At 53.0% G+C, this 20,264-nt stretch overlaps 2 long non-coding RNA genes across 2 annotated transcripts; one reads left to right on the top strand and one right to left on the bottom strand.

Annotated features, from left to right (window-relative positions):
• Positions 1-152: 152 nt before the first annotated feature.
• LOC112060786 (uncharacterized) lies at positions 153-14,784 on the bottom strand. The gene is made up of 3 exons (XR_010594034.1): positions 14,567-14,784; positions 901-1,007; positions 153-718 (listed from the first exon to the last, which is right to left on the bottom strand). It is a non-coding gene; the product is annotated as an uncharacterized LOC112060786 (long non-coding RNA).
• LOC135976735 (uncharacterized) lies at positions 2,367-9,108 on the top strand. Its single transcript, XR_010594032.1, has 4 exons — positions 2,367-2,522; positions 4,432-4,548; positions 8,045-8,161; positions 8,650-9,108. It is a non-coding gene; the product is annotated as an uncharacterized LOC135976735 (long non-coding RNA).
• Positions 14,785-20,264: the final 5,480 nt, after the last annotated feature.

Raw genomic sequence — 20,264 nt, 5'->3', positions numbered from 1 at the left:
GGGGAGATTTTTCTTTGGCGGGGGGATTGTTCAGGAGTTGGGGAGCCTCCCCCATGCAGACCCTGCCTGACCCCAAGCCTCTCCCGTTCAGTCAGGCACGTCTGCCCCTGTCCCCGCACCCCCCATCCCCATGTGTCCCTGCAGCCCCCGTCCCCAGGCTCAACGCTGTCCCCCCACTAGCTCCTGAGCCCCCGTATGTGACCCCCAGCACCCCTGGGTGCTGCACTCTGTCCTAGCCTGGCTCCGCGGGCAGGGGCTGGGATAGGGTGACCAGACAGCAAGTGTGAAAAATCAGGACGGGGGTGGGGGGTAATAGGAGCCTATATAAGAAAAAGACCCAAACATCGGGACTGTCCCTATAAAATCGGGACATCTGGTCACCCTAGGCTGGGATGCACTCTGCTCCGGGGGGGATTCTCCGGCACCGAGCAGAGAATTTTGCATTTTCCTGCCCCAGATGCGCTGCAGTTCCGCATTGCGCCCACCAGGGGCCGCTGTGGCCCTAGAACGACCGGCATGAACGCAGCTGGCTGTGCTGGCGCCAGAGCGGCCTCTGGTGGGCAAAAGGTGGAACTGCAGCCCTGCTGGGGCAGAATGGATTTTACGCAGGAAAATACAAAATGATGCGGGACAGGAATTCTGCGCGTTCCCCCAGGAGTGACACAGAAGGGTTATGGAAGCCGAGGATGCCAGGCCAGCAGCCGCACAGCAGAGAGCCCTGGAACGGAAAGCCAAAGGATTTGAGGAGAAAGAGGGAGAAAACCCCAATTGGACTTGCTAGAAAAGCGGAGCCGGAAACGCCCCCACACCACTGATTCCCACCGCTCCAAAAATCCACAAATGGGAACAATTGTGTCCTGCAGACAACGAAGCAGGTGATATTGCTGAATACTTCATTACCTTTGAGAGGCTTTGTGTGATTCATCAGATTCCTGAAGACAAGATGATCCCCACGTTGGTTGCAAAGTGAACTGGTAACGCGCTGGCTGTGTTCAGTAAGATGCCAACTGAGGAGGATTTAGATTATTGTAAATGTAAAGAAAATGTTTTGAAATGAGTTCAGATGACCCCTGAAATTTAGAAATGTTTGACCTTGTTGTTCAGGAGCATTTCCTGAGCATATGTAAAAGAGGCTCGAAAGGATGTGATTTTGAAACCCGAGGTCGGTGCCCCGGCCCGCACCCAAACCCACCGGGTGCATTTCTCTCGCTGCTGGACCCATCGGCCCTGTGAGAGCACCGCTGCCCGAGAAGCGCCTGGCATCCCAGAGATTCCCACGGGAGGCCGGCCATCTCAGCGGCAGTCGTTAAAGAGTTAACGTCTGACCCACCCAGCGGGACCAGGAGCAAGGGTGAAAAATCGGGACAGGTAATAGGATCCGAGACAAAGCCCCGAATAGCGGGACGTCTGGTCACCCGAGACCCACCCCCCAATTTCCTGCAGTGGGGAACGTTCAAATAGATTTTTGTAAACACTGATATTATCCGTCAGAACGATAAACCCCCCAATTCTGTATCTAGATCGACAGGCTAATCTCCTGTGTGTGTCCCCATCTGTCCCCGGTCCCTGCTGCCCCCTGCTGGAGGGGGGAGCCCCGTGTGTCTGTCGGTTCCTCTCCGCCGGAGGGAGCCGAGCGAAGTTGCTGGAACAGCCCGGGTCGGGGCTGCAGACCCTCTCCTGGCCCCGCGCCCCCACCGGTCTTTCTAGAAACACGGTCCTCGCTGGCCCCTGGCCCAAGGGGGCGGCCCGCCCGGCTGCCCAGCCAATCGCAGGTCCTGTGCCCCCGCCAGCGGATCCATGGAAAAGTGGGGGAGGGGAAAGGGGTTACAAGTTTAAAGAAATGTTTGACCTTGTTGCTCAGGAAATGTGTAAAGACGACGTGAGACAGCGTCTGTGGAACAAAAAGGTGAAAACTGGGGCTGAACTGGCATCTCTAGCCGATGACTTTGAACAATCCCAGAGGCATCTACTGTGAATAAACCACAGACCGAAGGGTTTAAATTGGAGGGAAACAGGTTCCTGTTTTACCCCTGGGGAAAAGGAGGGTGGCTGGGAGGCTGGGCGCTCACCTCCCCAAAACCATTCCTCTAATTCCCGTCCCAAATTTCCTCTGAAAACAGAAGACGCTATCCCTGTAATTCCACTCAGCAGTGCTGATTTTCATCTGCCGGGGGTGCAAACAATCAGGTGCGTAAGCCACTGCCAACTATTGAGGGACGATCCATTATTTTGCTTATTGCCAGGAATAGTTATTCAGGAGATGTTTGTAGCGACTTGGTTTAGCTAAGGCAACGCTGGAAGGGAGCAGGAGGGGTGAACCGGACACCCTGTGTCTGTGCCCTTTTCTTGATGTGTGGGGTTGGGTGTCTGTCAAAACCGGGCGTCTGGAAATATTTCTGCCTCCCAGATGAACAGCTGGAAACTGCAACACCACATCCTGTTTTGACATTCGTTGTTCAGCAGTCGAGTCCGTTGGATCAGCTCGGCCACACTTTGAACTGACACGGCTGTGTAGCTTTGGGGTATGTGACGAAGTGGGGGGGTTTCTTGTTTTCTGTGGAGTTTCAATGGTTTGCATGCAGAGGGGGTGGGACTCAGTTTCCCTGGGTGTTACTGGTTTAACGAGGGGAGGGGAGAGGGAGTGTGTTTTGCAGAGGACCAGGGAGAGGACTTGGGGACCCAGCCGATGGCCGGGAGGATGGATACCCCAGCGACCGGTGACCTGGCGACCTGGTGACCCAGAGGCCCAGCTGAGGGGACAATGGGCTGCAGAGTGAGGACCCAGTGACCTGACCAGCCGGTTCCAGCCAAAGGACAGAAGCAAGGAGAGGAGGCCCCGGTTTACGACCCTGTTTCCCTGGAGAGAAGACAATGGACAGAGGCGGGGCCTGGGGCCGGGGATCTCAGATGCCCAGCTGCGAGCAGGGGGGCTCGGGGCTGGAGAGGGGGAGCAGGCAGAGCCCACCTGGATGCAGGGAGACTGGGATGTGTTGGGCTGAGGGAGGCCAGGCCTGAGGGTCAGAGAGTTTCCTGTGCTGGGTTCAACGCTCAATAAACCCTCCTGTTTCATGCTGGCTGAGAGTCGCTCTGGGCTAGAGAACAGGGCGGGGGGGGCATCAACCCCTTCGGGGGTGGAGGTCCCGGGGGTCCAGAGCGAGGGGACTCCCTGAGGGGGCCCACGGCAGAGACAGACGTGCTAAGGCTCAGAGAGGTGTGGCTCCAGGAGGTGGAGGGGCCTGACCCCAAGAGAGAGTGGACCCCTGAGAAGGGCTGTCGCACTGAAAGGGGCACCCCCCACGGACCGCACGGGGCCAAGAGTGGGCGCGATCTGTGAGTCCGTGACAGGGTAGAAAAGGGGATTTGTGGGGGTGGGTCAAGCGGGTCGTGTCGTGGCCACCCTGCGATCTCCAGCCCCAGGCGGAAATCTGCGGGGGACTCACGCGAATACCGCTCCAGACTCCTGAGGGGTAGTGATCAGCCTGGGGGGGGTTGGGGGGGCTGGAGACTTGGAGGACAGGCGCTCCGGCGGGAGTGCTAGAGGCGAGGAAAGCAAAGGCATGAAGTGAAAGCAGGTGCTTTCGGTTGGTTCGTGTCAGCCGAAGCTTCATCTCCCTTGATCTGTCCTGAGACCACCTCGTGGAGCGTAAAGTTACCGAGAGCTTGGGGGGCTCGGGGGACCCCAGGTGTCCCCCCCACCCGCATGCCCGGTCACCAGGGGAAGAGCCACAAACCCAACCCCGAACCCTCCACAGCCTGAAGGGAGAATTCCCTCACCGGCCACCAGCCCTGGCTCTGTGCCAGCCCCTGCCCCTGCCCCTGCCCCTGCCCCATGGAGCAGGATGAAACCCAGTGCTCATGGCAGGAGAAAGCCACGTGCCAGCTACCAGAGCATCTCGCTAGCTGGGCAGCACGGGAGGGGCCTGGCTCTGGGAATTCCCACATTCCATGGCTGGGCTCAGTGGGTGAGGCGGGTAACCCTGCCCGGGGCACTCCCCAGAGACAGCTGCACAATGCTGGGGCCCCCTACAGAATATCAGGGCTTCCCAGTGTGGGGGGTAATCCCAGAGCTGGGGAGAGAACCCAGGAGTCCTGGCTCCCAGCCCCCCTGCTCCAACCACTAGACCCCACTCCCCTCCCAGAGCCGGGGAGAGAACCCAGGAGTCCTGGCTCCCAGCCCCCCTGCTTGGAGCCATTAGACCCCACTCCCCTCCCAGAGCCAGGGAGAGAAACCAGGAGTCCTGACTCCCAGCCCCCCCTGCTCCAACCACTAGACCCCACTCCCCTCCCAGAGCTGGGGAGAGAACCCAGGAGTCCTGGCTCCCAACCTCCCTCTCCCCCACCCCTCCCCGCTCTAACCACTAGACTTCACTCCCCTCCCAGAGCTGGGGGCAGAAAAGCAGACTCTGCCCTGTGATGTTTCCTGTGTTCCAGGCTAGGCGGCTCCATCGTGGCTCCCACACCAGCCCCCCGCCCTCTCCAGAGCCATGGACGTTCGTCTCATCTTCTGCCTCATCTGGGCTCTCCTAGCTACACCTAATGCTGGGTGGCGTGAGTTTCCTGGGATCTAATGAGTTAGAGAAGGGGAGCTGGGAGCCAGTACTCTGGGTTCTAGCCCAGCTCAGGGAGGGGGAGTGGGGTATAATGGGTTCTGGCCCCAGCTCTGTGAGTGAGCAAGTCCCTACTCGGTGCCTCAGTTTCCCCCACCACTCTGTCTATTTGACCATAAACTCTTTGGGAAAGAACTCTTTCTCATGGTGGGTCTGTGCCGCGCTTGGCACGGTGGGGGGTGGGCCGCAGTCTCCACCAGGGTTTGTGCAGCGCCTGGCACAACGGGGGGGCTGATCTCAGACGCGGTCTGTGCAGCTCTTAGGAAAGCATCACGTGGATTTTTCCCCTGAGAAAACACCATGGGAAACGTTCCCATTTTCCAGCCAGGGACGTTCCTGGTCTGGCTGCTGGAGGGAGTCAGCAGAAATGGCTCTGCCTCCGCATGGAAACTTTTTAAAGACACCATAAGAGAGGCTCAACTTAAATGTGTGCCCCAAATTAAAAAACATAGTAAGAGAACCAAAAACGAGCCACCGTGTTTAAACAACAAACAGTGAGAGGCCAAAAGGCATCCTTTAAAAAGTGGAAGTTAAATCCTAGTGAGGAAAATAGAAAAGACATAAACTCTGGCAACTGAAGTGTAAAAGTATAATTCGCAAGACCGAAAAAGAGTTTGAAGAACAGCTAGCCACAGACTCCAAAAGTAACAGCAAAAACTTTTTAAATACATCAGAAGCAGGAAGCTGCTAAACAACCAGTGGGGCCACTGGACGGCCGAGAGGCTAAAGGGGCACTCAAAGATGATAAGGCCATTGCAGAGAAACTAGATGAATTCTTTGCATCAGTCTTCACTGTTGAGGATGTGAGGGAGATTCCCACCCCTGAGCCATTCTTTTTGGGTGACAGATCTGAGGAACTGTCCCAGATTGAGGTGCCATTAGAGGAGGTTTTGGAACAAATTGATAAACTGAACAGTAATAAGTCACCAGGACCTGATGGGATTCACCCAAGAGTTCTGAAGGAACTCAAACGGGAAATTGCAGGACTACTAACTGTCATCTGTAACCTATCATTTAAACCAGCTTCTGTACCAAATGACAGGAGGATAGCTAATGTGATGCCAATTTTTTAAAAGGACTCCAGAGGTGACCCTGGCAACTACAGGCCAGTAAGCCTCACTTCAGTACCAGGCAAATTGGTTGAAACTATCGTAAAGAACAGAATGGTCAGACACAGAGATGAACCTAATTTGTTGGGAAATAATCAACATGGTTTTTGTAAAGGGAAATCATGCCTCACACATCTACTAGAATTCTTTGAGGGGGTCAACAAGCATGTGGACAAGCGGGATCCAGTGGACATAGTGTACTTAGATTTTCAGAAAGCCTTTGACAAGGTCCCTCCCCAAAGGCTCTTATGCAAAGTAAGCAGTCATGGGATAAGAGGGAAGGTTCTCTCATGGATTGGTAACTGGTTAAAAGATAGGACCTAGGGGTCACAGTGGACGAGAAGCTGGATATGAGTCAACAGTGTGCCCTTGTTGCCAAGAAGGCTAACGGCATTTTGGGCTGTATAAGTAGGAGCATTGCCAGCAGATCGAGGGACGTGATCGTTCCCCTCTATTCGACATTGGTGAGGCCTCATCTGGAATATTGGGTCCAGTTTTGGGCCCCACACTACAAGAAGGATGTGGAAAAATTGGAAAGAGTCCAGCGGAGGGCAACAAAAATGATTAGGGGGCTGGAGCACATGATTTATGAGGAGAGGCTGAGGGACCTGGGATTGTTTAGTCTGCAGAAGAGAAGAATGAGGGGGGATTTGATAGCTGCTTTCAACTACCTGAAGGGGGGTTCCAAAGAGGATGGATCTAGACTGTTCTCAGTGGTACCTGATGACAGACCAAGGAATAATGGTCTCAAGTTGCAGTGGGGGAGGTTTAGGTTGGATATTAGGAAACACTTTTTCACTAGGAGGGTTGTGAAGCACTGGAATGGGTTACTTAGGGAGGTGGTGGAATCTCCTTCCTTAGAGGTTTTTAAGGCCCGGCTTGACAAAGCCCTGGCTGGGATGATTTAGTTGGGGATTGGTCCTGCTTTGAGCAGGGGGTTGGACTAGATACCTCCTGAGGTCCCTTCCAACCCTGATATTCAATGATTCTATGATAGGAAACAAAGGGTAGGAATAAATGGTCAGTTTTCAGAATGGAGAGGGGTAACTAGTGGTGTCCCCAGGTGTCTGTACTAGGACCAGTGCTGTTCAACATATTCATAAATTATCTGGAAAAAGGGGTAAACAGTGAGGTGGCAAAATTTGCAGATGACACAAAACTACTCAAGAGAGTTAAGTCCCAGGCAGACTGTGAAGAGCTACAAAAGGATCTCTCAAAACTGGGTCACTGGGCAACAAAATGGCAGATGAAATTCAATGTTGATAAATGCAAAGTAATGCACATTGGAAACCATAATCCTAACGATACCTATAAAACGATGGGGTCTAAATTAGCTGTTACCACTCAAGAAAGATCTTGGACTCACTGTGGATAGTTCTCTGAAAACATCCACTCAATGTGCAGCGGCAGTCAAAATAGCGAACAGAATGTTGGGAATCATCAAGAAAGGGATAGAGAATAAGACAGAAAATGTCATATTGCCCCTGTATAAATCCATGTTACGCCCACACCTTGAACACTGTGTGCAGATGTGGTCACCCCATCTCAAAAAAGATCAATTGGAATTGGAAAAGGGCAACAAAAATTATTAGGGATATGGAACGGCTGCTGTATGAGGAGAGATGAATAAGACTGGGACTTTTCAGCTTGGAAAAGAGACGACTAAGGGGGGATATGATACAGGTCTATAAAATCATGAGTGGTGTGGAGAAAGTAAATAAGGAAGTGTTATTTACTCCTTCTCATAAGACAAGAACAAGGGGCCACTAAATGAAATTAATAGGTCGCAGGTTTAAAACAAACACAAGAAAGTATTTCTTCACACAACGCACTGTCAACCTCTGGAACTCCTGGCCAGAAGGTGTTGTGAAGGCCAAGACTATAACGGGGTTCAAACGGGAGCTAGATAAATTCATGGAGGATAGGTCCATTAATGGCTATTAGCCAGGCTGGACAGGGATGGTGTCCCTAGCTCTGTTTGCCAGCAGCTGGGAATGGGCAACAGGGGATGGATCACTTGATGATTCCCTGTTCTGTTCATTCCCTCTGGGGCACCTGTCACTGGCCACTGTTGGAAGACAGGATACTGGGCTAGATGGACCTTTGGTCTGACCCAGTCTGGCCGTTCTTATGTTCTTATGTTCTCTGCCCCCGAAATAACTCGCAGGGGGGCCAGCCAAGCCAAAAGGTTCCCTGGGGGCCTGAGAACTCGGCTCAGGGGAGCTGAGCCACCCCAGAGGTCAGGAAACGACCTGGCGAGCCAGTAAATGGTGGCCAAGGAGTGGACGAGGAATTGTTTGCCAGAAATCAGGAGGAATTCCTTTCTAGCTTTCATAGCGCGGCCTTCCAGCTGTTACCAGAGCGTCCCTGGGAAAAGCAGCGTAGCCAAGAGCTGTAACTGGAATGAGAATTCTTGCCTCACGGTTCAGGAAGTGAACACCCTTGGTAAGTGCCGTGGTGCCGTGACACAGAGCAAGGCGCGGGCTCTCTAGGCCGCACATCCTGAAGCAGGATGTGACTGACATGGTGATGCTGCCTGGGTCTGCTGAGAGCCTGAGCCAATTGCCAGAATGAGCGAAAACTGCCCCAGGCATTTCAATGGGGTTTTAACTCCCAGCTCCCTGGCCCTGGGGGAGACCCTATGAACCCTTCTGCCCCCAGCCAGGGGGCTCTGTATGAGGGTCAGAGCACAACTGGCTCTCCCCCAAAGTAGAGAGCCCCAACTGCCAGGCTAAGGCCTGTGGGATCCCACCACTGCCACCAGTTTGAACACACCCTCACTCCAGGTAGGGGGTTGGATCAAACACTGAGGCAGAGCCAGGTGGGGTGGGGTGTGTGGCCTTAATCCAGCTGTAGGGAGTGGGCGGGAGGTTGGGGATTCAGGCGCTATCTTGCTTTCACTCCTTGACATCCGTTACTCCCCTCCCCACTAGGGGGCGTGGTGAACACGGGCATCCTCCAGGCATGTAGCAACAACAACAACATGCAAATCCAGGTGGACAACCTGGACTTCGAGTTCGGGGAAGGCGTCTATGTGAGGGTCCACTCCGAGATGTGCAGAGAGACCAACTGCAACACGGGGGAGATAAGGGAACGTACGTACCCGGCCTGCGCCCGCCCCCACCCTGGCACCTCTCACCTGCCCTGCCCTTTCCCTCCGCTGCCCTGCACCCTTAGAGATCAGGGACCCATTGCACTCCCCTCCCAGAGCCAGGGACAGAACCCAGGCGTCCTAGTTCCCAGCCCCCGCCTGCTCTGAGCCACTAGCCCCCCCACTCCCCTCCCAGAGCTGGGAGAGAACCCAGGCATCCTGCCACCCCTCCACCCTTTGTTTTAACCTTTCATATTTCCACACGCCAACGCACTGAATAAAGCTGGATCCTAAATCCAAATTCCCTGCGAAGCACCTGTGTCTGTACTGCTGCCCCCGTTCGCGCCGGACCCAGGAGTCCTGGCCCCGGCCTCCCCCCAGAGACTGACGGGGACTCACGTCAAACGAGGTTCTTGCCGAGGGCGGCTCTGCGCTAAACACCCGGCTGCATCGCTCCAGAGTGTGAAACATCCACACGCTGGGGGCCGTAAGGAAGCCGACCTAGCCCCGGTGTAGCCAGCGCTGGGTCGACGGGGAGAAATCAGACTTCCCAGCTCCCACCTCTCGGGGAGATGGACTAACTTCGGCAACAGACACACCCCGCCCTTTGGCGTAGTCGTGTCTACCATAGGCATCGGCTTCCTCTGTACCCACAGGGGGGTGCTCAACCCCCCCCCCCCCAGCCCCAGGCCCCACTCTCACTCCACCCCTTCCTCCAAGCTCCCACCTCGCCCCCTCTCCTAGGCATGCCCCATCCCTGCTCCTCCCCCTCCCTCCCAGCACCCCCTGCACACCACTGAACAGCTGTTCCGCGGCCTGCAGGAGGGACTTCAGGAGGGGAAAAGCAGTGAGCACAGGAGGGAGGGGGAAAGAGGTGCGGATGGGGTGGAGCCTTAGGGGAAGAGGCGGGGCAGGAGTGCGGCTTCGGGGGGGAAGAGGCGGGGCAGGGGAGGTTTATTGATTCCTCTGCAGCTGGCGGGAGCAGCCTGATTCCAGTGGTGGGGGTGGCTGAGATCAGCTCCTGCATTGCAGCTGGAGACAACAACATCTCAGGAGGGGAGGGGTGTAGCACCTGGCAGTGAAACAACTGTCCAGGCTGTTAGCGGTGAGCCTTACCCAGCTGAACAGAGAATAGATCCCACTCTAGAGAGCACAGAGAGATGTGTCTTAGGGGGGACCCTAGAGGAGGAAACTGGGGGAGGAATAGTGGGAACTGTGTAACTCACCTCCCAGACGGGAGCTGTCACACAACTCCTGTTGGAGTGTCTGGTTTTTAAATATTATCAAGTTGGCAATCCTAACAGACAACCCCTTAGAATCCAGGACACTCACACCCAAGAACCGTCCCAAACCAGAGAGAGACAAAGCAGGCTGCTCCCTAAGGCAGAGAGGCCCAGCTCGCCCCCTCCCTTTTCTCTAGGCTGGCTCTCCGCAGACTGACTCAGAGCATGTCCGTCCTTCCAGTGCCCCCGATCCTGCCAGCAGGACCGGGAAACCCCCAGAGCATTTCAAGGAGGGCTTGTCACTGTACCCCTGTTTCCAACCAGCCCCAAAAGGGGGGAATGGAAGGAGTGTTGGACAGGCAAACTCCAGCCTCCACGCCCCTGGGTGCTTGTCTGGTTGGGGTGCATGGGCTGTAATAGCAGGGATCACACAGAGACCAGACAGAACTCGGGTGGGGGGAATCAAATCAGTATCTTAAATGTCTGTATAGTAATGCGAGACGTATGGGGAATAAGCAGGAAGAACTCATAATGCTGGTCAATAAAGGTGATGTCATAGCAGGGGTCTACAACAGACCACCTAACCAGAAAGAAGAGGTGGATGAGGAGTTTTTCAAACAACTAACAAAATCATCCAGAGCACAGGACTTGGTGGTGATGGGGGATTTCAACTCCCCAGACATCTGTTGGGAAAATAACATTGCAGGGCACCGATTATCCAATAAGTTCATGGAATGTCTTGGAGACAAGTTTTTATTTCAAAAGGTCGAGAAAGCTACTAGGGGGAGGCTGTTGTAGATTTGATTTTGACAAACAGGGAGGAACTGGTTGAGAATTTGAAAGTGGAAGGCAGCTTGGATGAAAGTGATCATGAAATGTCAGAGTTCATGATTCTAAGGGATGGTAGGAGGGAGAACAGCACAATAAAGACAATGGATTTCAAGGCGGCAGACTTTAGCAAACTCAGGGAGTTGGTAGGTAAGATCCCATGGGGAGCAAGTCTAAGGGGAAAAACAATAGAAGACAGTTGGCAGTTTTTCAGAGAGACGTTATTAAGGGCACAAGAGCGAACTATCTCACCGCGTAGGAAAGACAGGAAGGATGGCAAGAGACCAGCCTGGCTTAGCCAGGAGATCTTCAATGATCTAAAACTCAAAAAAGAGTCTTACAAAAAGTGGAAACAAGGTCAAATTATAAAGGATGAATATAAACAAATAACACACGTATGTCAGGACAAAATTAGAAAGGTCAAGGCACAAAACGAGATCAAACTAGCTAGAGACATAAAAGGAAACAAGAAAACATTCTACAAATACATTAGAAGCAAGAGGAAGACCAAGGACAGGGTGGGCCCGTTACTAAATGAAGAGGGAAAGACAATAATTGAAAATGTGGAAATGGCAGAGGTGCTTAATGACTTCTTTGTTTCGGTTTTCACCAAGAAGGTTGCCATAGTGAATGCCAGTGAAAATGGGGTCAGTTCAGATGCTAAAATAGGGAAAGAACACGTTAAAAGGTACTTGGACATGTTAGAAGTCTTCAAGTCACCAGAGCCTGATGAAATGTGTCCTAGAACACTCAAGGAGCTGACCGGGGAGATATCTGAACCATTAGCAATTATCTTTGAAAAGTCATGGAAGAGAGGAGAGATTCCAGAAGACTGGAAATGGCAAATCTAGCGCCCGTCTATAAAAAGGGAAACAAGGGCAACCCAGGCAATTACAGACCAATCAACTTAACTTCTGTACCAGGTAAGATAATGGAGCAAATAATTAAGGAATCACTTTGCAAACACCTAGAAGATAATAAGGTGATAAGTAACAGCCAGCATGGATTTGTCAAGAACAAATTGTGTCAAACCAACCTGATAGCTTTCCTTGACAGGGTAACAAGCCTTGTGGATGAGGGGGAAGTGGTAGATGTGTATAGCTAGACTCTAGTAAAGCTTTTGGTACAGTTTTGCATGACCTTCTCATAAACAAATTAGGGAAATACAATCTAGATGGAGCTACTACAAGATGGGTGCAAAATTGGTGGGAAAACAGTTCCCAGAGAATAGTTATCAGTGGTTCACAGTCAGGCTGGAAGGACATAATGATTGGGGTCCTGCAGGGATCGGTTCTGGGTCTGGTTCTGTTCAATATCTTCAGCAATGATTTAGATCATGGCATAGAGAGTTCACTGATAGAGTTTGCGGACGATACCAAGCTGGGAGGGGTCGCAAGTTGTAGATAAATCTCTAATAATTTTTATATGACTTTACATTGTGCCTTTTCGTATAACCTTGTGGTGGGTCTACCCATGTGTGACCTCTGTTTTTATGGGACTTCATATTAAAGCCTTATTTAAAAACTTTGCATTGCCCTTGGTATAATATTATAGCCCCTAAGGATAGAATAAGATAGAAGAAAAATTTTTTTTTGCTAGGAGTAGAACAAGAGCTCTCCCCCCCCCCCCCCCCACGCTGAATCAATTGCCCTGTTGAATGAATGAGGTGTGAATGAGCAAGGCATGGAAGGCAGCACCTCCAGACAGCCTCAACTGTTGGAGAGGGGCTGGGAGCCAGACCCAAGAACAATAAAACGTGTCAAGTGGGCTCATTAAAGACAAGCAGACATACCGACGGCCTCGGGGGTTAGAAGCAAGCACCTTCTTTTGGAAACACCCTCTTTGCAGCATCGGGACAACACTCAAAAGAAAGCAGCACAAAGGACCAATGGACACAGACACAGAGTTTGAATCTGGTATAGATTTGCATAAGAGGAAAGCTGCTATAAAAGTGAGGTGTCTTGCAGAGGACCCCGGGTCTCGTCTTGTCAACATTGGAGCATCGATCCGGATCGGCAGAAGCCCGGCTCCACCCCCTCCCCCATCTAACTCACCTGGCCAGTGAAGTTAAGGGGAGCAACTAATTGGTAACAACAAGACGGAGTGTGTTTGTGTGTGTGTGTGTGTAAGTGTAATATATTATATGCATATAATACAGTGTTAATGAATACATGTATTACTAATAAATGTGGCGTTTTGTCTTATTCCCCCTGAAAAGATCCTGTGCAGTACTTTAAGTACAACATTTTGGTGGAGAATGCGAACGGGGGAGCAAGCATAGAATCCACAGTTATTATAAAACTGGTGTGCACACCGCCAGCTTTAGCAAGCCTGGCACTAGAGGAAAAAGAGTGTAAACTTTCAGTTAATTAACCAAACTCTGAAGGATATAGGAGTTTAGGTTTAAATTGTGTTGTAGAGGTACATACACCCTCAGACGTAGCAAGACTGAGCTAAAAAGGAGAACTTAGTGTTTCTCACTCTGATCTGGGAAAGGATTTGTATAATTAGTGTATGAACCCTCGGTGGTAGCAGACAGAGTAATACAGAGGGAAACTTGGTGTCTCTTCCTCTGGCCCAGAGAGGATTAAGTTGTTCCTTCAGGAGTTAAAAAGGGAAAATTGCTATTTGTAAGTCACTCCTTTAGGAATTGGAGGTTATAGTATTCTATAGTATAGAATTTTCTGTTTGCGTATTTTGGAAAAAGGAAGTAGGGACGGAAAAGCAGCAAGAGTGAAAACAGTGAAAGCCTTGGGAAGCTGGAGCTGTTCGGATTGCAGGCAGCAGAAAAAGAAAAGAACACAGGTGAATTTTGGCACTAAAGCCGGCAGAGGCTGCCAGAGAGGAGGCTGCACACGGTACTCCTGGGGGAATTCTGTGCCAAAAAATTTAAAAATTCTGCACCCAATATTTGAAAATTCTACAAAATTCTGCATATTTTATTTGTCAAAATAACACAATATAATCTCGCCAGTTTCAATTATTTTGATAATTTATTTTAAAATATCTTTGTCTGCAAGTATGTCTAAAACAATACAGACCAAGAAAAAAAATGCTGGTATTTTTTTGGGGGGGGGGAATAGATTCCCTACTATGCATATAAATATAGAATGTGTGTAATTCATTTAAACTACAACACAGACCTGTATTTTCTGCACCTGTCAGAAGCAGAGCAAAGGCTGTGGGGCGTCAGGGGTAACAGAGGAGCTGAGGAAGAGGGAAGTTAGGTATTGGGGGAGAAGTATGGAACAAGTTTTGTATTTTCCTGCAATCTGCCCCCAAAGTGTTGCAGTTCCACCTTTTTCCCACCAGAGGCCGCTGTGACACCAGAACAACCGGCTGGGTTCAGGCTGACGCCTGTTCTGGTGTCACAACGGCCTCTGGTGGGCAAAAGGCAGAACTGCAACACTAGATTTTACACAGGAAAATACAAAATGATGCGGGACAGGAATTCTGCGCGTTCCCCCAGGAGTGACACAGAAGGGTTATGGAAGCCGAGGATGCCAGGCCAGCAGCCGCACACCAGAGAGCCCTGGAACGGAAAGCCAAAGAATTTGAGAAAGAGGAAATACCAATTGGACTTGCTAGAAAAGCGGAGCCAGAACCCCCCCTCATGCCACCGATTCCCACCTCTCCAAAAATCCACAAATGGGAACAATTGTGTCCTGCACACAACGAAGCAGGTGATATTGCTGAATACTTCATTACCTTTGAGAGGCTTTGTGTGATTCATCAGATTCCTGAAGACCAGATGATCCCCACGTTGGTTGCAAAGTGAACTGGTAACGCGCTGGCTGTGTTCAGTAAGATGCCAACTGAGGAGGATTTAGATTATTGTAAATGTAAAGACATTGTTTTGGAATGAGTTCAGATGACCCCTGAAACCTACAGAGAGAAATTTAGACAGATTGGCTGGGAAAGTGGGGGAGGGGAAAGGGGTTACAAGCTTTAAAGAAATGTTTGACCTTGTTGCTCAGGAAATGTGTAAAGACGACGTGAGACAGCGTCTGTGGGACAAAAAGGTGAAAACTGGGGCTGAACTGGCATCTCTAGCCGATGACTGAACAATCCCGGGCATCTACTGTGAATAAACCACAGACCGAGGGGGTTAAATTGATGGGAAACAGGTTCCTGTTTTACCCCTGGGAAAAGGAGGGTGGCTGGGAGGCTGGGCGCTCACCTCCCCAGAACCATTCCTCTAAATCCTTGTCCCAAATCTCCTGTGAAAACAGAAGAGCCCAGAAGACGCTATCCCTGTAATTCCACTCAGCGGTGCTGATTTTCTAATCTGCCTTCACCCACCCCCGGTTCAGCCCCAGCCCCCACTCCACCCCTTCCCGTCCCATCTCTTCCCACCCCCGTTCTGCCACCTCCCCTGAGCGTGCCCTGCCCTCACTCCTCCCCCCACCCAGCACCTCCTGCAGCTGATCTGTGGCGGGCGGGAGGCACTGGGAGGGAGGGGGAGGTTCTGATCAGCAGGGCAGTGGGCAGGCAGGAGGCACTGGGGGGAGGTGGGGAGCTGGCAGGGATCACCTTGGGTGGGAAGATACAGGTGCAGAAATGTCTGTGATCAGGCAGAGTATAGTAGAAGGGGGGGGGACATACTGCCAGGACAGATGGCAGAGCTGGTATTAGTAGGAGGCTACAAAATCCTTGTGCCTTTGGCCAAAGAGCACATATAGAAACGGAGGGGATAGAAACGGTATGATCAGTGGGAGTGGTGGACAATAACCCCATTGATATGCTAATCAGTAACGATTTCTTCCTTGTCTCTCGGGCTGTTAGGGGTCGGCCTGCCCCAAGGAGGAGCGTTCTGCTGGGACAGCAGAGGGAAAGGGCAAGGTCCCGGGAACTGCTGAACGAATGAGAGGGAGTCTCATTGATTCCTCTGCAGCTGGGGGGAGCAGCCTGCTTCCAGTGGTGGGGGTGGTTGAGACCAGCTCCTGCCCTGCAGCTGGAGCCAACAACACCTCAGGAGGGGAGGGGTGTAGCACCGGGCAGTCAAACAGCTGTCCCGGCTGTTAGCGGTGAGCCCTCCCCAGCTGAACAGAGAATAGACCCCTCTCTAGGGAGCACAGAGGTGTGTGTCTTAGAGGGGGGCCCAGAGGAGGAAACTGGGGAAGGAACAGTGGGAACTGTGTAACTGACTTCCCGGAGGGGAGCTGTCACACAATTCAGGGATAGAGAGAGGGGTGACGGAGGGTACCCCACTCCGGGTACCAGGTTTTCAGGAGGCTGTTCCTGATGGCTTGTGAAAACGAACTCTGGGCTTGTCTACACTGGTAACGCTAAAGCCCTGTCACGGAAGCGCTTTAACGTGGCTTGTGTAGTCACGGCAGAGCGCTGGGAAAACCACCTCCACTAGGGGCGTAGCTCCCGGCGCCGGTGCACTGTCTACACTGGCACGTTACAGTGCTGAAACTTGCTGCGCTCAAGGGGGTGTTTTTTCACACCCCCCGAGTGAGAAAGTTGCAGCGCTGTAAAGTGCCCGGGGAGACAAGCCCTCTGTCTCCTACCGACAGAGGGGAGGAAGACACAGTGGAAGAGCTGCTGGGGGAAATGCCTCTTAGCCCAGAGAGCACCGCTCACAACCCTCTGGGAGATGGGGCCGGGGAAGGTCCCAGTGCTGGGGGTGAGGATCACAGGGTCACCCACAAGGCGGGTGGATTTTTTGCCTGGGCATAACCCTGGGTTGAGAAGCAGCTCCACAGAGGGCCAGCCAACATGCCAAGCCCCCTGACATCCTGACGCAGCAGCCCCTGGAGTGCCAAACCCCCAAAGACATGGTGGGCCTGAGCTCCCCACTGAAGGGAAATACAAACCAGGAACTGAACACATGTGAAGGTTCAGTAGGAACTGAAAGACACAATGGGTATTGAACAAACAATAAACTATACTGGCTAAACAGAAGACGTGGTATGAGAAAGCTACTTGGGAACGCCCACCTGTAAGAAAAGATAAGGTGTTACTGTTAAATCTCACAGTAAAACATTCGATGTTAATGGTAAATCTTACACCAAGGAATTTGGTGCTGATGGTAAGTCCTATGGAAAGGTGCAACGTGCATGATTTTGGGGAAAAGCTTTTGGACACGCTAGGACTGTAAATAAGAACACGCCCTGGTGCAGAGACCCTCTGGAAATACAACTTCTCAGCTGATACCTGTAAGCAGACTTGAGGCTTGGCACAGCAGAAAAACCATAATAAACCTGGCGGGGTGGAAGGGGAAACCGAGGCACACCGCCTCATGGCATTGATGGCTAAATGTCAAGATACCTACACTCTAGAAAACATTCCTGTCTCCACTGAGTTAACCCCCGTTGGAAAGGCACAATGGTCAGTTAACAATGCTGCACAGATACAAGGAGATGTTTTCTAGCAACCCAGAGGAGGCACACCGGCTAGCTTCTGAGATCACTAAACTGAGCCACAAAGTGGTAACAGGGACACAGAAGTTTGCAAGAGCTCGTGTGGGTAACACTACAATGTACAGCAACGCTTGGAAGTTGTACGCTAAGACCAAAAGAGAAACCCGGGCCCAAGGCCTCTGTATTAATCAGTGACTAACGCTCCTGCAGGAAACTAAGGGGGGAGGTGTGACACTCTGCACCCGAGAGCAACACCCTGGGGTGTTAGATTCTGGTGACAGGATTATGATGTGTCTTGTACACAGTCTGCCTTGTGCGGGATCATTGTCAAAGTCTGGATGTGTGGCACACTAATACCCTGTTGGATTGGATGGGCTGGCATTGAATGGGGAGCTATGGTGTTTTGCTGGGTGAGTGTTACTGAAATATGGGGTGAGGTGGGGAACACCCACAACCAGCCGTTCAGGTACAACAGTGGAGCAGCTGGACATTGCTGAAGGAATCCACACGCCCAAGGACGACCCCGGGAACTGGATACAATGGAGACCTCTGGGAGGGAGCAGAGAGACAATGGAGGCTGCTTGACTCACATCATAGCCATAGGTACCAACTTCTCTTGGCGCCGGTGGGAGCTCGCGCCCCCCCCCCCCGCCCCTGGCCCTGCCCCAACTCCATCCCTGCTCTGCCCCCTCCCATCCCTGCCCTGCCCCCACTCCAACCCCTTCCCCAAAGTCCCTGTTCCAACTCCACCCCCTCTCTGCCCCATTGGACCCCTTCCCCAAATCCCCGCCCCAGCCCCGCCTCCTCCCCTGAGCACACCGCGTTCCCGCTCCCCCCTCCCTCTCACAGCTTGTTACGCCGCGAAACAGCTGTTTTGCGGCGGCAAGCCTGGGAGGAGAAGCAGGGACGCGGCACGCTCAGGGGAGGAGGCGGAGGCGGAGGTGAGCTGGGGAGGGGGAGCGCGGCGGGGAGCTGCCGGTGGGTGCAGAGCACCCACCAATTTTTCCCTGTGGGTGCTCCAGCCCCGGAGCACCCACGGAGTCGGCGCCTACGGTCACAGCAAAAGCTCTCTCCAGCCAGCTGGTGGAACCTGTAAAGGGGGGAAGTGACGTCATCCCCTGTCCTCCCTCCCCCCCAACCCAACACCTGGGAACACGTCTGGAGGACAAAGACTGACCGGGGGAGGGGGTCCCGGGCTGCAAAGGAGAATCCCAGCCTGTGTATCAAGGAACGATCCCGTCAGGGGGACACGGCCCCATTCAAACCCTGGCTGGTTTCTAGAACTCAGACTGCGATTTTCCTTTCATTTCGTAGGTGACCAGCTTGGCTCTGCTCGCTCCCTGCGTACAGCCACCGAACAGCTCTGTCTGCGTCAGTCCACTCGCTTTATACTTTACCGAAACCGGTGGGGTTTGCGTGCGGTGCCTGGGGAATCTGCTCCGTGCACGTCCATGTTCCCTTGTAGAAGTGGCGGCCTGGCTCATACCCTCACACTGCTCAGGGTCTGCCCAGGACAGGACGGTCCAGCCCTGGGGTCCCAGGCTGGGGAGCTGGGGGGGAACTGGCTGCAGCCTCTCGATCGTTGGCTCATGAGTGGCCGGGAGACGCATTCATGTAACTGGGCTGGGAGTGTCCCTGCCTGGGGATGGCTGTGAGAGCAGGACCTGGAGCGGTTCGCAGCTCGTCACAGTGCAAGGGGGCGGCCAGGCTGGTAAACCCGAGAGCTGGGCAGTAAAACCCAGTTCCAGGTGGCACCCCAGGGAGCCCGTCACCCGCGGGTCTAGGAGTCCCGTAGCAAAGCCCTCGGGGTCAGGGCATTGTCTCAGTTTGTGAAGGATTCCAATGGAACCCAGGCGTCCTCTCTCCCTGCCCTGCCCCCACCTAGCCCCCCAGCCTCATTCCCACTCCGCTCCCCGAGCTCGGGGCCCCAGTTGTGCTGAGAGGCAGCCGCTGCCTCAAATGGCTTCCAGTCTAACCGGACATCGGGGAGCTCCAGATGGGGAAACCGAGGCAGACAAGCCGCCCAACTGGACTGACAGCGCCACCCCTCTCTGTCAGTCAGGTAGGTACCCCTCGCCAGCCAGCCATGACGGGGGCCTAACCGCAGCCCCTCTCCTGTCCTCCAGAGAGACTCCCGAGGACAAGGGCCTGCACCTGTCTTGGGCAAACCCAGGGGAGACACAATCGTTCTGATTCGCAGCCTCTCTGGAATAATCTCCCCTCCCCCAAGCTCCCTGTGCCCCATTGGCTGGAGCAATAAAGAACGTTATATTGGCTTCCCTAACACCAGAGTTTTTGTGCAGAGGCCCCCGAGCCCCCGCCAGCTGCCGCGGTGCGTCTGGAGCAGGTTGTTAACGGGCCTGGGGAATAAAGCGGAGGTTGGCCAGCGGTGAGAAGAGACTAGAGATGCCCAAACGTCCGTGCTGGCTGGTGGCTCGGAGCACGGGGTTAGGGGTCAGGGCTCCTGGATTCTATTCTGGACTCTGCTTGGGGAAATCACGTTCCACTCCCACCCCCATGCCTCAGTTTCCCCTCCTGTTCATTGTCAACTCACATCATGAGCCTTTGGAGGCAGGGGGTGTGTATCTGGGCCATGCCTGGCAAGACAGGGGCCCTGCCATCTGTCTCTCCCTCCATCCCCACATGCACCCCTCTCCTACCCATCCCTTCATGCACCCCATCTGACCCTACAGAGCCCTCTGCTGGTGGGGCCTCCAGACCCACAGGTCTGGGACTTAACAGCCCAGTGAGAAGAACAGAGCAGCTCCTCCCTTCACAGCAACGGGCTCAGGCTCTCAGCAGACTCAGGCAAACATAAGTCACACGCATTTTTTCACTTTTCTCCTCAACCACAAAGGCTAGAAATTTCCTTCTTATTTTTTTTTAAAGGAAAGCTGTGATTCTGACCCATCCCCAGGAGCCGGGGGCCCAGGCAGGGATGTACCATAAAAACCTAGCCATATATGACACCTGGACTTTTACCCATCACTATTGTACTAACTATAAAACACCCCATAAAGGCAGCGTCTTTCACTCAC

The sequence above is a fragment of the Chrysemys picta genome, chromosome 20 (genome assembly GCF_011386835.1).
Source record: "Chrysemys picta bellii isolate R12L10 chromosome 20, ASM1138683v2, whole genome shotgun sequence".
In the NCBI taxonomy this organism is placed as follows: Eukaryota; Metazoa; Chordata; order Testudines; family Emydidae; genus Chrysemys; species Chrysemys picta.
This window is presented reverse-complemented; position numbering and strand designations above follow the sequence as displayed.